Source organism: Phocoena sinus, chromosome 2 (genome assembly GCF_008692025.1).
Source record: "Phocoena sinus isolate mPhoSin1 chromosome 2, mPhoSin1.pri, whole genome shotgun sequence".
Classification (NCBI taxonomy): domain Eukaryota; kingdom Metazoa; phylum Chordata; class Mammalia; order Artiodactyla; family Phocoenidae; genus Phocoena; species Phocoena sinus.
The window spans coordinates 75,439,585-75,452,174 of NC_045764.1; the positions used below are offsets into that span (position 1 = coordinate 75,439,585).

Below are 12,590 nucleotides of genomic sequence, written 5' to 3' on the forward strand. Positions count from 1 at the left end.
TGGCAGTTCCAAAGGCGCCCAAAGTATTTGCGGCAGATAAGCTGGGTTATGAAGCCTCTGTCAAACACTAACGGCAGAGTCACAGAATGACCCCCTAGGAATCGAGAGCAAAGTCAGGCCCTGTTCCAACACAATCATTCCTGCTTCGAGAAGGAGCAGCCAGCTTGCTACTGGGCTCCAGTAGAGACTGCATGCCTAAGCAGGGGTCACTGAGTGACCATGCAATCTGGGCAGCCCATCATGAACACCAAGCCATAGAAGTGGGCATACGGGCAGCACTCCGTCTTGGAGGGAAAGGGATATACAGACGTCAGGCTTAACAGTCCTAAAGGCGTAAGTAAATTACAGGAGCCCAGACTCCTGTGGCCTCTACTCTTCCTACTGCCAGTGTCCTTCAACTCACATGTATGGCCTGGGATCAGATGAGCTTAAAATACAAATGTTTAAAGTACTCAACAATCAAAGACAGATTCACATCCATCAAGAGAACTCTAAACTATTTTTAAAAAGCAGAGATGAAAAACGAATAAGGGGTTAAGAGAAAAAAATGAGAAATCCTAGAAATAAGCTAAACAGTTTTCTTAATAGAGCTGACAAACATGACTGGACATGATTGAAGATAAAATCAGTGAATTAGAAGATAGTAGCAAGGAGCTCACTCAGAATGCAGCAAAGACAGACAGAGATTCAAAACATGAAAAAATAGTTAAGAAAGATGGAGAACAAATAAAGAGATGCCAACATAAGTCAAAGAGAGGTTGAGAAGTCCCAAAAGAAAAAATGGAGAGAATGGCAAAAAAGCAATATTTGAGGTGTGAGTGCTGACAACTTTCTAAAACTGAAAAAAGACATGTGTTTTAAAGTATTCAATGAATACAAAGTGGCATAAGTAAAAATAAACAGAGCATGGTGAAATTCAGATAACCCATGATAAAGATAAAGATTTTAAAAGCTACCAGAGACTAAAGACAAAATGACTTTTTTGACTGACTGTAAGATTGACAGCACACAATTGATATCAGAAGACAGTAGATATCAGAAGACAATGAATATCATAAGATGTTGGAGAAACAGCTTCTAAGGATTGAGCGGAAACAACCTGTCATGCAAAAATAAGTACAAAATAAAGACAGTTTTAGACATACAAAGATTAAGAAACGTATCACCCACACAGCCATACTGAAAAAGTCATTAAATAATAGACTTCAGTAAGAGGAAAAGAACACCCAGAGAGAAGGAGTAGGATGTAAGAAACAACAGTGAGCAAACCAAGAAAATTTTTGGAAAATTTACTGTTTTGTAGACTCTGAAGAAAGTAAGCTACCAGTTCAATTATTCCAAACTTCTTGAGTCCTTACTTGGTACTGAATCACATTTTCTGTAAGTTGAACAACTTGTTTAGCTTAATCATTTGGCTAAAATGCTATAGTCCTTTTTGGAAGTAACAGAAAGAAAAAGTATTAGGATAAAAAAATGTTTAATATTGACTAAAATATTTTTTAATATTTTAAAACACAATCTGACAAAACTGCATATATGCACTTTCTAAATTTCAATGTTCATAATAAAATAGACACAAAGCAACAATTATGTCACTATCCTTCTATACTGGAAATCTTTTTTAACGTTTAAAGCTCAATGCTGGCATTTGTACAATCATGCTATATCGCACACTGTAGGTGGAAAAGTATATTTTATAATCTTTCTTGAGGGCAACTTGGCAGTATATACCCCAAATCTTGAAACATGAATATATTTCTATGTACCTTTCAATCTAGGAATTAACCCCAAAGAAACAAAAGTGTGAGCAAAGAAAAATCAAACTAATTAAATTCTGTATAAATTCCTTGAACAATTTCCTGTTTTAGGATAAAACGAAAATCCTTTAAAACGCTCAGAAAGAGTTGGTCCCAACCCACTTACCTCCCTGCATCATCTCCTATATTCTGTCCCCTTTTTTTCCTCTGCCCTCAGCCACACTGATTACACTTCAGGGCTTTGAACTTATGTCACTCCTTCCCACTTCAAGGCCTTGATGCAGGCTGTTCTCTCCGTCTGCAGTGTTCTTCCCTGACCTTTTCACCTGCTTAGTTACTATTCATCCCTCAAGCTAAGCACACAAGTCACTTCCTTATAGAAGCCTTCCTGGAGCCGCAAGAGTAGATCAGGTACAGCAAGTACACACTTTCAGGATGCCCCATATTTCTCTTTTACTGAACTTCTTATAATAAACACTTATTATTATTACTATTGATTATCATTAATCTCTTAATCCTTGTTTCATGACACGTTCTCATCATTAGTCCATGCATGGCTCACTTCATTCAGTTAATTATTATAATTATTATTATTATTTTTTGCTGTATGCGGGCCTCTCACCGTTGTGGCCTCTCCCGTCGCGGAGCACAGGCTCTGGACGCACAGGCCCAGCGGCCATGGCTCACGGGCCCAGCCACTCCGCGGCACGTGGGATCTTCCCGGACCGGGGCACGAACCCGTGTCCCCTGCATCGGCAGGCGGACTCTCAACCACTGCGCCACCAGGGAAGCCCCAGTTAATTACTTTTTAATAACTGCTCCTATTCTGAATCCTGTCATCATTCCCTTGTTCTCCTTTTAAGACTATATTACACACATACACACACATATGCATGTGTGTGTACATATACATATATACATACATATATATATTTCTTGAAAGTATGTTATGTGTGCCTTAGTTGAATTCAACTTTTAAAAAGCCATTATATCATATGTAATATTTTGATACTTACTGTTTTCACTTATTGCTAAGATTCAACTATATTGTTACACGCCACCGTAGTTCTTCATTTTAACTACAGAATAACATTCTGTTTGTTACAATTTATTTGTCCACAGTCCCACTGCTGGGCACGTTGGGTTATTTTGGGATTTTGCTCTTGTGAACAATGCTGCTATGAACATGCTCTCCTGTGGTACAAGCACAACCATGTATCTCAGGCAGAATTTGATGGATCACAGACTATGTGTATGTTCAACATGGGGAGGTAATATCAGACCCCACTAATTTATACTCCTACTAGCAATGGGTAAGAGATCTTAGGCACCTACACCCTCTCTAATGCTTGGCATTGTCAGATATTTCAGATGCCAATCAGCTGGGTGTAAAAAAGCATATATTGTTATGTTTTTAAATTTTCATTTCAACATTAACCAGTGTTGTTGAATCTCTTCACAGGTTTATCGGCCATATCTGTTTCTTCTTTGGTAAGATATCAGTTCATGTCTCTTACTCACTGTTATATTGGGTTGTTTGCATTATTCTTATTAACTTGTATGAGGTCTTTATACATTCTTGACACTAACCTTTTACCATCCAATATCTTCCTCAATTTGTAACTTCTTACTTTCTTCTTTAAGAATGATGAGCAACGTTTTAAATTTTAAAATAATCAAATCCATCAATGCCTTTTATATCAAGAAGAAATCCTCCGCTACCTAAAGGTCTAAAACAGGGGTCCCCCAACCCCCGGGCCACAGACCAGTACTGGTCCATGGCCTGTTAGGAACCGGGCTGCACAGCAGGAGGTGAGCGGTGGGGCTGAGCGAGCGAAGCTTCATCTGTATTTACAGCCGCTCCGCATTGCTCGCATTACCGCCTGAGCTCCGCCTCCTGTCAGATCAGCGGTGGCATTAGATTCTCATAGGAGCGCGAACCCTACTGTGAACTGCGCATGTGAGGGATCTAGGCTTCGCGCTCCTTATGAGAATCTAATGCCGCTGCTGATCTGACAGGAGGTGGAGCTGAGGCGGTGATGCTAGCGCGGGGGAGTGGCTGCAAATACAGATTATCATTAGCAGACAGGTTTGACTGCACAGAGACCATAATAAATCAACTGCTTGTAGACTCATATCAAAACCCTATTACTTGAGGTGGATAGACCTAGAGTCTGTCATACAGAGTGAAGTAAGTCAGAAAGACAGAGACAAATACCGTATGCTAACACATATATATGGAATTTAAGAAAAAAAAAATGTCACGAAGAACCTAGGGGTAAGACAGGAATAAAGACACAGACCTACTAGAGAATGGACTTGAGGATATGGGGAGGGGGAAGGGTGAGCTGTGACAAAGCAAGAGAGAAGCATGGACATATATACACTACTAAACGTAAGGTAGATAGCTAGTGGGAAGCAGCCGCATAGCACTGGGAGATCAGCTCGGTGCTTTGTGACCGCCTGGAGGGGTGGGATAGGCAGGGTGGGAGGGAGGGAGACGCAAGAGGGAAGAGATATGGAAACATATGTATATATATAACTGATTCATTTTGTTGTAAAGCAGAAACTAACACATCATTGTAAAGCAATTATACTCCTATAAAGATGTTTTTAAAAAAAACCCTATTACTGGCTTCCCTGGTGGCACAGCAGTTAGAGGAGTCCACCTGCCAATGCAGGTGACACGGGTTCGAGCCGTGGTCCGGGGAGATCCTACATGCCCCAGAGTAACTAAGCCCGTGCGGAGCAACTAAGCCCGTGGGCCACAACTACTGAGCCCGCGGGCCTAGAGCCTGTGCTCCGCGACATGAGAAGCCACAGCAATGAGAAGCCCACGCACCCCAAATAAAGAGTAGCCCCCACTCGCTGCAACTAGAGAAAGCCTTTGTGCATCAACGAAGACCCAACCCAGCCAAAAATAAATAAATAAATATATTTATGAAAAAAATAAAAACCCTATTACTGAATGGTAAGTGACAATTAAGCTGCATCTGGTGGCAGGCTTTAAGTCAGAATCCAACACTTATTTTAGTCCACGCGTGGCCCGCCCATTATTTTATTTACCACTTCCATCCACGCCTCTTTCCCACACTGTGCACTTATCTCAGTCACAGTTTTGGTAAGCCCACAAGCTAACCCTAGCCAAAACGAGTAATAAACAAACGCTGCTGGAGAGCTTCTCTGAAAAGACCCAATGATGAGACAGCAGAAGCCTCTAAGACTGCCAACAAAAAGAAAGCTGCATTTAAAAGAAAATACCAAGAGTCCTACTTAAATTATGGGTTCATCACAACAGGTGATTCACATTCTCCAAGCCCGCTTTGTATAATATGTGGCAACCGGCTACCCAACAAAGGCACGAAACCTTCAAAACTGCTTCTCCACGCGGAGACCAAGCACCCTGCATTAAAAGACAAGGCTTTAGGGCTTCCCTGGTGGCGCAGTGGTTGGGAATCCGCCTGCCAATGCAGGGGACACGGGTTCAAGCCCTGGTCCGGGAAGATCCCACATGCCGCGGAGCAACGAAGCCCGTGCGCCACAACTACTGAAGCCTGCGTGCCTACAGCCCACGAGCCGCAGCTGGAGAAAGCCCGCGCGCAGCAACGGGAATGCAATGCAGCCAAAAATAAATAAATAAAATAAATAATAAATTTAAAAAAAAAAAAAAAAAAAGACAAGGCTTTAGAGTTTTTCAAAAGAAAAAAACATGAACACGAAGAACAGAAGCAAGTATTGAAGGCCACCACTTCATCAAATGTGTCTGCACTGAGAGCATGAAATGTGTCTGCATTGCTAAAGCTAAGAAGCCCTTTACTGTTGGTGAAAAGTTGATCCTGTCTGCTGCTAAGGACATTTGTCGTGAACTTTTAGGAGAGGCTGCAGTTCAAAAGGTGGCATGTGTTCCTCTTTCGGCTAGCAGCATAACTAGATGAATTGATGAAACAGCAGAAGATACTAAGGCACAACTGTTAGAGAGGATTAATGAGTCACCATGGTATGCAATCCAGGTTGACGAGTCTACCAAAGTTGACAACAAGGCAACAATGCTTGTTTTTGTGCGATACATCTTTCAGGAGGATGTGCATGAGGATATGTCATGTGCACTTTTGTTGCCAACCAACACCACAGCTGCAGAACTATTAGGGTCTTTGAATGATTACATATCAGGAAAACTGAATTGGTCGTTTTGTGTCAGTATATACACAGACAGAGCGGCTGCCATGACTGGACAGCTTTCTGGTTTCACTACTCAGGTCAAAGAGGTCACTTCTGAATGTGAGTCTACACACTGTGTCACCCATAGAGAAATGATAGCTACCCGAAAAATGTCACCTGAACTTAACAACGTTTTGCAGGACGTGATTAACATTATCAGCCACATTAAAGTACATGCCCTTAACTCACGTCTGTTCGCGCAGCTCCGTGAGGAGATGGACGTAGAGCACAGACGTCTTCTCTTATACACAGAAGTGAGATGGCTTTCTAAAGGTAGGTCACTGGCCAGAGTTTTTGAGTTACGAGAGCCGCTCCAGAGATTTTAGAAAAACAGTCACCAGTGGCAGCACATTTCAGTGACACAGAATGGGTCACAAAACTCGCTTACTTGTGGGCTTCCCTGGTGGCGCAGTGGTTGAGAGTCCGCCTGCCGATGCAGGAGACACGGGTTCATGCCCCGGTCCGGGAAGATCCCACATGCCGCGGAGCGGCTGGGCCTGTGAGCCATGGCCGCTGAGCCTGCGCGTCCGGAGCCTGTGCTCCGCAACGGGAGAGGCCACAGCAGTGAGGCCTGCGTACCGCAAAAAAAAAAACCCACAAAAAACAAAAAAAACTTGCTTACTTGCGAGAAATATTCAACCTGCTCAGCGAACTCAATCTGTCACTTCAGGAGAGAACCACAACTGTGTTCAAGTTGGCAGATAAGGTGGCTGCATTCAAAGCCAAACTGGAATTATGGGGGCGATGAGTAAACGTTAGGATTTTTGACATGTTTCAAACATTAGCAGAGATTTTGAAAGAGACTGAGCCAGAGCCTTCTTTCTCCCAGCTGGTGCATGATCACCTATCTCAGCTTTCAGAAGAGTTTGAGCATTACCTCTCAAGCACAAAAGACCCCCAAACAGGGAAGGAATGGATCCGCGACCCATTTGTGAATAAGCCAGGTGAAGCGACTTTGTCCATGCTAGAAGAGGATCAACTTCTTGAGACTGCAAGTGACGGTGGCCTTAAAAGTATGTCTGAGACAACTTCATATGATCTGGATTAAGGTGAAAGCGGAACAGCCTGAGATTGCCACAAAAGCACTGAAAAGCCTGCTTCCATTTCCAACATCCTGCAGAGTTTTCTGCAGTGACAGCAACCGAAACAAGATTACGGAGGAGACTAGACATAAGCAACACACTTCGGGTGTCACTGTCTCCCGTCATCCCCAGATGGGACCATCTAGTTGCCGGAAAACAAACTCAGGGCTCCCACTGATTCCGCATTACGGTGAGTTGTATAATTATTTCATTATACATTACAATGTAATAATCATAGAAATGAAGCACAATAAATGTAATGTGCTTGAATCATCCCCAAACCGCATCCCCTCTGCCCCGGTCCGTGGAAAAACTGTCTTCCACAAAACTGGTTCCTGGTGCCAGAAAGGCTGGGGACTGCTGGCCTAAAATATATCCATCTATATATTTCTATTAAAAGTTTTAATTCTTATGTTTAGCATTTAAGTCCTTTACTCATCTGGAGTGGATTTTGTATCTGGTGTGAGGCAGGAAACAAAGGATCTTTTTTGATAAGGATAATAAAATTTCTAGCTCCACTTACAGAACAATCCCTCCTTTCTCCACTGATCTGCTGTGCCATCTATCACATATACCAAAGTCCCAGACATGTGTGGTTCAATTTCTGGACTTTCTATCCTATTCCATTGTTCAGTTTCTCTATCCCTAAGCCAACAACATACCATCTTAATTACTGTAGTTTCATAACAAGTCTTGCTATCATCTGGTAGGGCAATTCTCCCCTCCTTGGTCATCTTCAGAAGTGTCCCGGATATTTTTTACTCTTAACCCTGACATATAAACATTAGGATCATCTTATCAAGTTTCTCTGTAAAACTCTGAATTCTAATTGGAATTCCATTGATTCTAAAGATTAATTTGTGAAAACTGATACTTTTAAAGATATTAAGATTTCCTACCCTTGAATATAATACCCATTTCTATTTACTAATGTTTTCTAATTATTTCTTTTTCTTTAATAAATTTATTTATATTTTTGGCTGCGTTGGGTCTTTGTTGCTGCACACAGGCTTTCTCTAGCTGCGGCGCGCAGGGGCTACTCTTCATTGCGGTGTGCGGGCTTCTCACTGTGGTGGCTTCTCTTGTTGCGGAGCACGGGCTCTAGGCGCGTGGGCTTCAGTAGTTATGCCACGCAGGTTCAGTAGCTGTGGCGCACGGGTTTAGTTGCTCCACAGCATGTGGGATCTTCCCAGACCAGGGATCGAACCTGTGTCCCCTGCATTGTCAGGCAGATTCTCAACCACTGTGCCACCAGGGAAGCCCCTCTCATTATTTCTTAATCAAATTTTTAAAATTTTTCAAGAAGTCTTGAATAATTTTTGTTAGATCTATGCCTAGTTATTACGCATTCTCTGATTTTATTTTAAATGGTATCTTCATTTTAAGCATGTTTTCTAGTTGTTTGCTATTGGTTTACAGTAAAGAAACTGACCTTTGTACATTAATATATATAGCCACCTTGCTAAATTTACATTAACAGATTAAGAGAGAAAAATTATCTGATGATTTGAACAGATGCAAAAAACATTTGAGAAAACTCAATGCAAATTATAAAGATTCTTAGTAAATTTGGAATGTAAGAAAACATACTGAATCTGATAAATCCATGTTTGATTATCATCCAAAAATGGAAAACCTCTGGAGGTATTCTCATTAAAGCTGAAAACCAGAGAAAGATGCCCACTACCACAATTTCTACTTAACTGTATTGAACATTTTAGCCTGTACAAGATGACAAGAAGAAGAGACTAAGGATATGAGGATCAGAAAAGAAGAAATTAAATTGTCATTACTTGTAGATGATATCATTTCTACAGAACCCCCCCCAAATCTACAAATCAGAATCATAAGTGAAATAAAATAATTATTTTGCAATAATTCATTTAATGTCTCTCTCTCCTGCTAGAAAGAATATAAGCTGCATTTAAGGAAGAAGGACAACTGCTTTTCTCATCACTAAAACCCTAGTGCCTAGCACAGTGCCTTGCATGTAGTAGGGGCTCAATAAATATTTGCAAATGAATGACTTTAAGGAATAGTACTACATACCATGCACTGTACAAGATACATGACCTATATTAGTTCATTTACTCCTCACAAATCATCCCCACTCCACAAATGCTGGTTAAAAACACCACCAGGGCTTCCCTGGTGGCGCAGTGGTTGAGGGTCCGCCTGCCGGTGCAGGGGACGCGGGTTCGTGCCCCGGTCTGGGAGGATCCCGCGTGCCGCGGAGCGGCTGGGCCCGTGGGCCGTGGCCGCTGGGCCTGCGCGTCCAGAGCCTGTGCTCCGCGATGGGAGAGGCCACGGCAGTGAGAAGCCCGCGTACTGCAAAAAAAAAAAAAAAAAAAAAAAAAACACCACCAAATACCCTTCTTTTAAATTTTGAGTTCACAATTTTTAAGCAAAACATTATTTAAATCGTATTTGGGGAAATCTGAGGTTTTAACATACTATAGAAAGGCATTATTTTCCAATCCAAATAGAAGATTATTGGCTAGAAACTGTCAGGTATCACTCCATCAGACCAGTTCACCATCTTTACACAGCTGTTCAAGGGACTATGTTTGAAGAAGTTACTTGAAAAGTCTCAGAATGATCCCGAAGCTCATGGCTCACACGTTTGCACTAGCTATAGCTTGGCTTTTATATTTTGTCTCACTTGGAAACACAAATACTACTACATAAATTTCCATTAATACAGGAGTGGCTAAATACGTTCAAACATGGTACATACATATAGCAGAATACTCTCTATCCAATTAAAAAGTACGTCACATTTGTGTGCACACAAGAAGGAGGCCCACAGTATATTGTTACGTCGAAACAAGTGGCAGAATAGCATGTAGAATACCTTGTAAAATTAAAATCCCACTGTTAGGTAATTATTACACTGCAAATCATTACATTACCGTAGTGATAAATTATCTTATAATTATGTATGAGAAGAGTCTAAAAGGACAGATACCAAACTGTTAACATTAATTACCTCTAAGAAGTAAAACAGAGCTAGGAGCTGGTGAGCCTCCATTCTTCTACTTCATGTATTTCATAGTATTTCTGACTGTTTATCACAAGCATACACCATTTCTGTTCCTTCATAAGTACAAGGGCAGGGTAGGCAGGGGATGCAGGGAGGGACACGGGGTGTGATACCAAAGCCTCCCGTCAGGAAATATACACAGTGAAATCAACTGTGGTTTTCTTAGGTTAATAACAATGTATTCTCAAATGTTTCAGGAAAAAATTTCGTTTAAAAAGAATAATAGAGTAAGTTACTTGTAATAATGATAGAGTAAGTAAAATGCTAACACTTGGTAAATCTTGCAAGTTTTCTATAAGTTTAAAATTATTTCAAATATATATATATATATAAGAAAAAAGGATAAGCAATATTACTCTCTCAGCTAGTAGTGAATCAAAGACATCATTCTTCTCTTTTCTAGAAACACACTCATAAAAGGCAGACTTGGGGCTCGAATATAGCTGCGTATGTGACTCAGGTGCTTTAGTTAAACAAGAATTTGCAATGAATCTGACCAGTTGTCCTGTTTCATCCTGAAGTTATATTATAGATGAACCAATAATGCACTCATTGCAAATTTTCCCTTTTCGGATCTTTGGGCAGCTGTTATCTCCCAGGTACAGTTCTTGGTTGCGGCCATCGGGTGGCAGAATGACTCTATCACTTGGCTATCTGATCAATGATGGCAGGGAGGTGGTCAGAAGTCCAGAACAGAGACCCGAAGGTCTAGCAACAGACATGATTTGGGCACCATGCTTAGGCAGATCTTCTCTTACAGCTCATGAGATGGTGGCGTATGGCATAGAAAAGGCAATGACACTTACATAATGCCTTACTTTATCTCTTCACCTCGGCATTTTATAATCTTGCAACCTTATATAGGTGAATACAGTACAATAAGACATTTTGAGAGAGAGACCACATTCACATAACATTCGTTATAGTAAATTGCTATAATTTTCTATTTTATTATTAATTATTGTTAATCTCTTACTTACTTTATAAATTAAACTTTACCATAGGGATGTACGTATAGGAAAAATCATAGTATATATAGGGTTCAGTGCTATCCTTGGTTTCAGGCATCCACTGGGAGTCTTGGAATGTATTCCCTTGGGACTACTGTATCATAATCTAAGCCTCCAACATGGGTGTTATCCATGGCCTAACAAAATATTGGCATTATCAAGAAGTTCCATGATATAGAAGCACATCTTACAACTATATCAACTTAAATTCCTAGGTGCCCGTCCCTGCATAACCACTGACAGAGTGCTTTGGGTTTTGGGGGTTTCTTTGTTTTGCTTTCTGCTAGTTATTAAATTGTAGTGAATGACATTCGTAGGAAATATCTCTAGTTCCAGCTTGATCTCTTTCAATCAACAGCAATAAAGCTAATGTAAATTGAAAAAAAAATGGCAATGACACTTAAAACATTAAGTTGCTCATCTTCCATATAATAATAATAATTATATATATAATTATTGTATGTATACATCATTAAGCCCTTAAGTGCTGGCAATAATTTAATTGAATCAGACTACATAGAAATTTACATCCCAGGACATTGTCAAAAACAGCAGAACATGACATATACACACTACTATATATAAAAGAGATAACCAACAAGGACCTACTATATAGCACAGGGAATTATACTGAATATTTTGTAATAACCTATAAGGAAAAAGAATCTGAAAAAGAATATATATATATATATCTCACTGTACTGTACACCTAAAAGTAGCATGATATTGTAAATCAACTATTTGTCAATTTTTAAAAAAAGAATTATATCGGGGATACACAGACCTACTAGAGAACTCCATTCTCTAGTAGGTCTGTGTCTTTATTCCCGTCTTCTCCCTAGGTTCTCTTCATAACCTTTTTTTTTTTTTCTTAGATTCCATATATATGTGTTAGCATACGGTATTTGTTTTTCTCTTTCTGACTTACTTCACTCCGTATGACAGACTCTAGGTCCATCCACCTCACTACAAATAACTCAATTTCGTTTCTTTTTATGGCTGAGTAATATTCCATTGTATATATGTACCACGTCTTCTTTATCCATTCATCTGTTGATGGACACTTAGGTTGCTTCCATGTCCTGGCTATTGTAAATAGAGCTGCAATGAACATTTTGGTACATGACTCTTTTTGAATTACAGTTTTCTCAGGGTATATGCCCAGTAGTGGAACTGCTGGGTCGTATGGTAGTTCTATTTGTAGTTTTTTAAGGAACCTCCATACAGTTCTCCATAGTGGCTGTATCAGTTTACATTCCCACCAACAGTGCAAGAGGGTTCCCTTTTCTCCACACCCTCTCCAGCATTTACTGTTTGTAGATTTTTCAAACATCCAGTTTTTAACAAAAGTTGTAAGACATACAAAGAAACAGGAAAATGTGAAATAAACATAGGGGAAAAAGCAGGCAAAAGAAACTGCCTGTGAGAGAGCACACAGGTCAAATTTAAAAGACAAAAACTTCAAGGCAGCCATTATAAA

General features: G+C 40.3%; 1 protein-coding gene across 4 annotated transcripts in view; it reads right to left on the reverse strand.

The window, feature by feature from the left end:
* FAM81A (family with sequence similarity 81 member A) overlaps positions 1 to 12,590 on the reverse strand; it is a 125,785-nt gene that overhangs the window by 15,483 nt on the left and 97,712 nt on the right. The window lies entirely within an intron of this gene.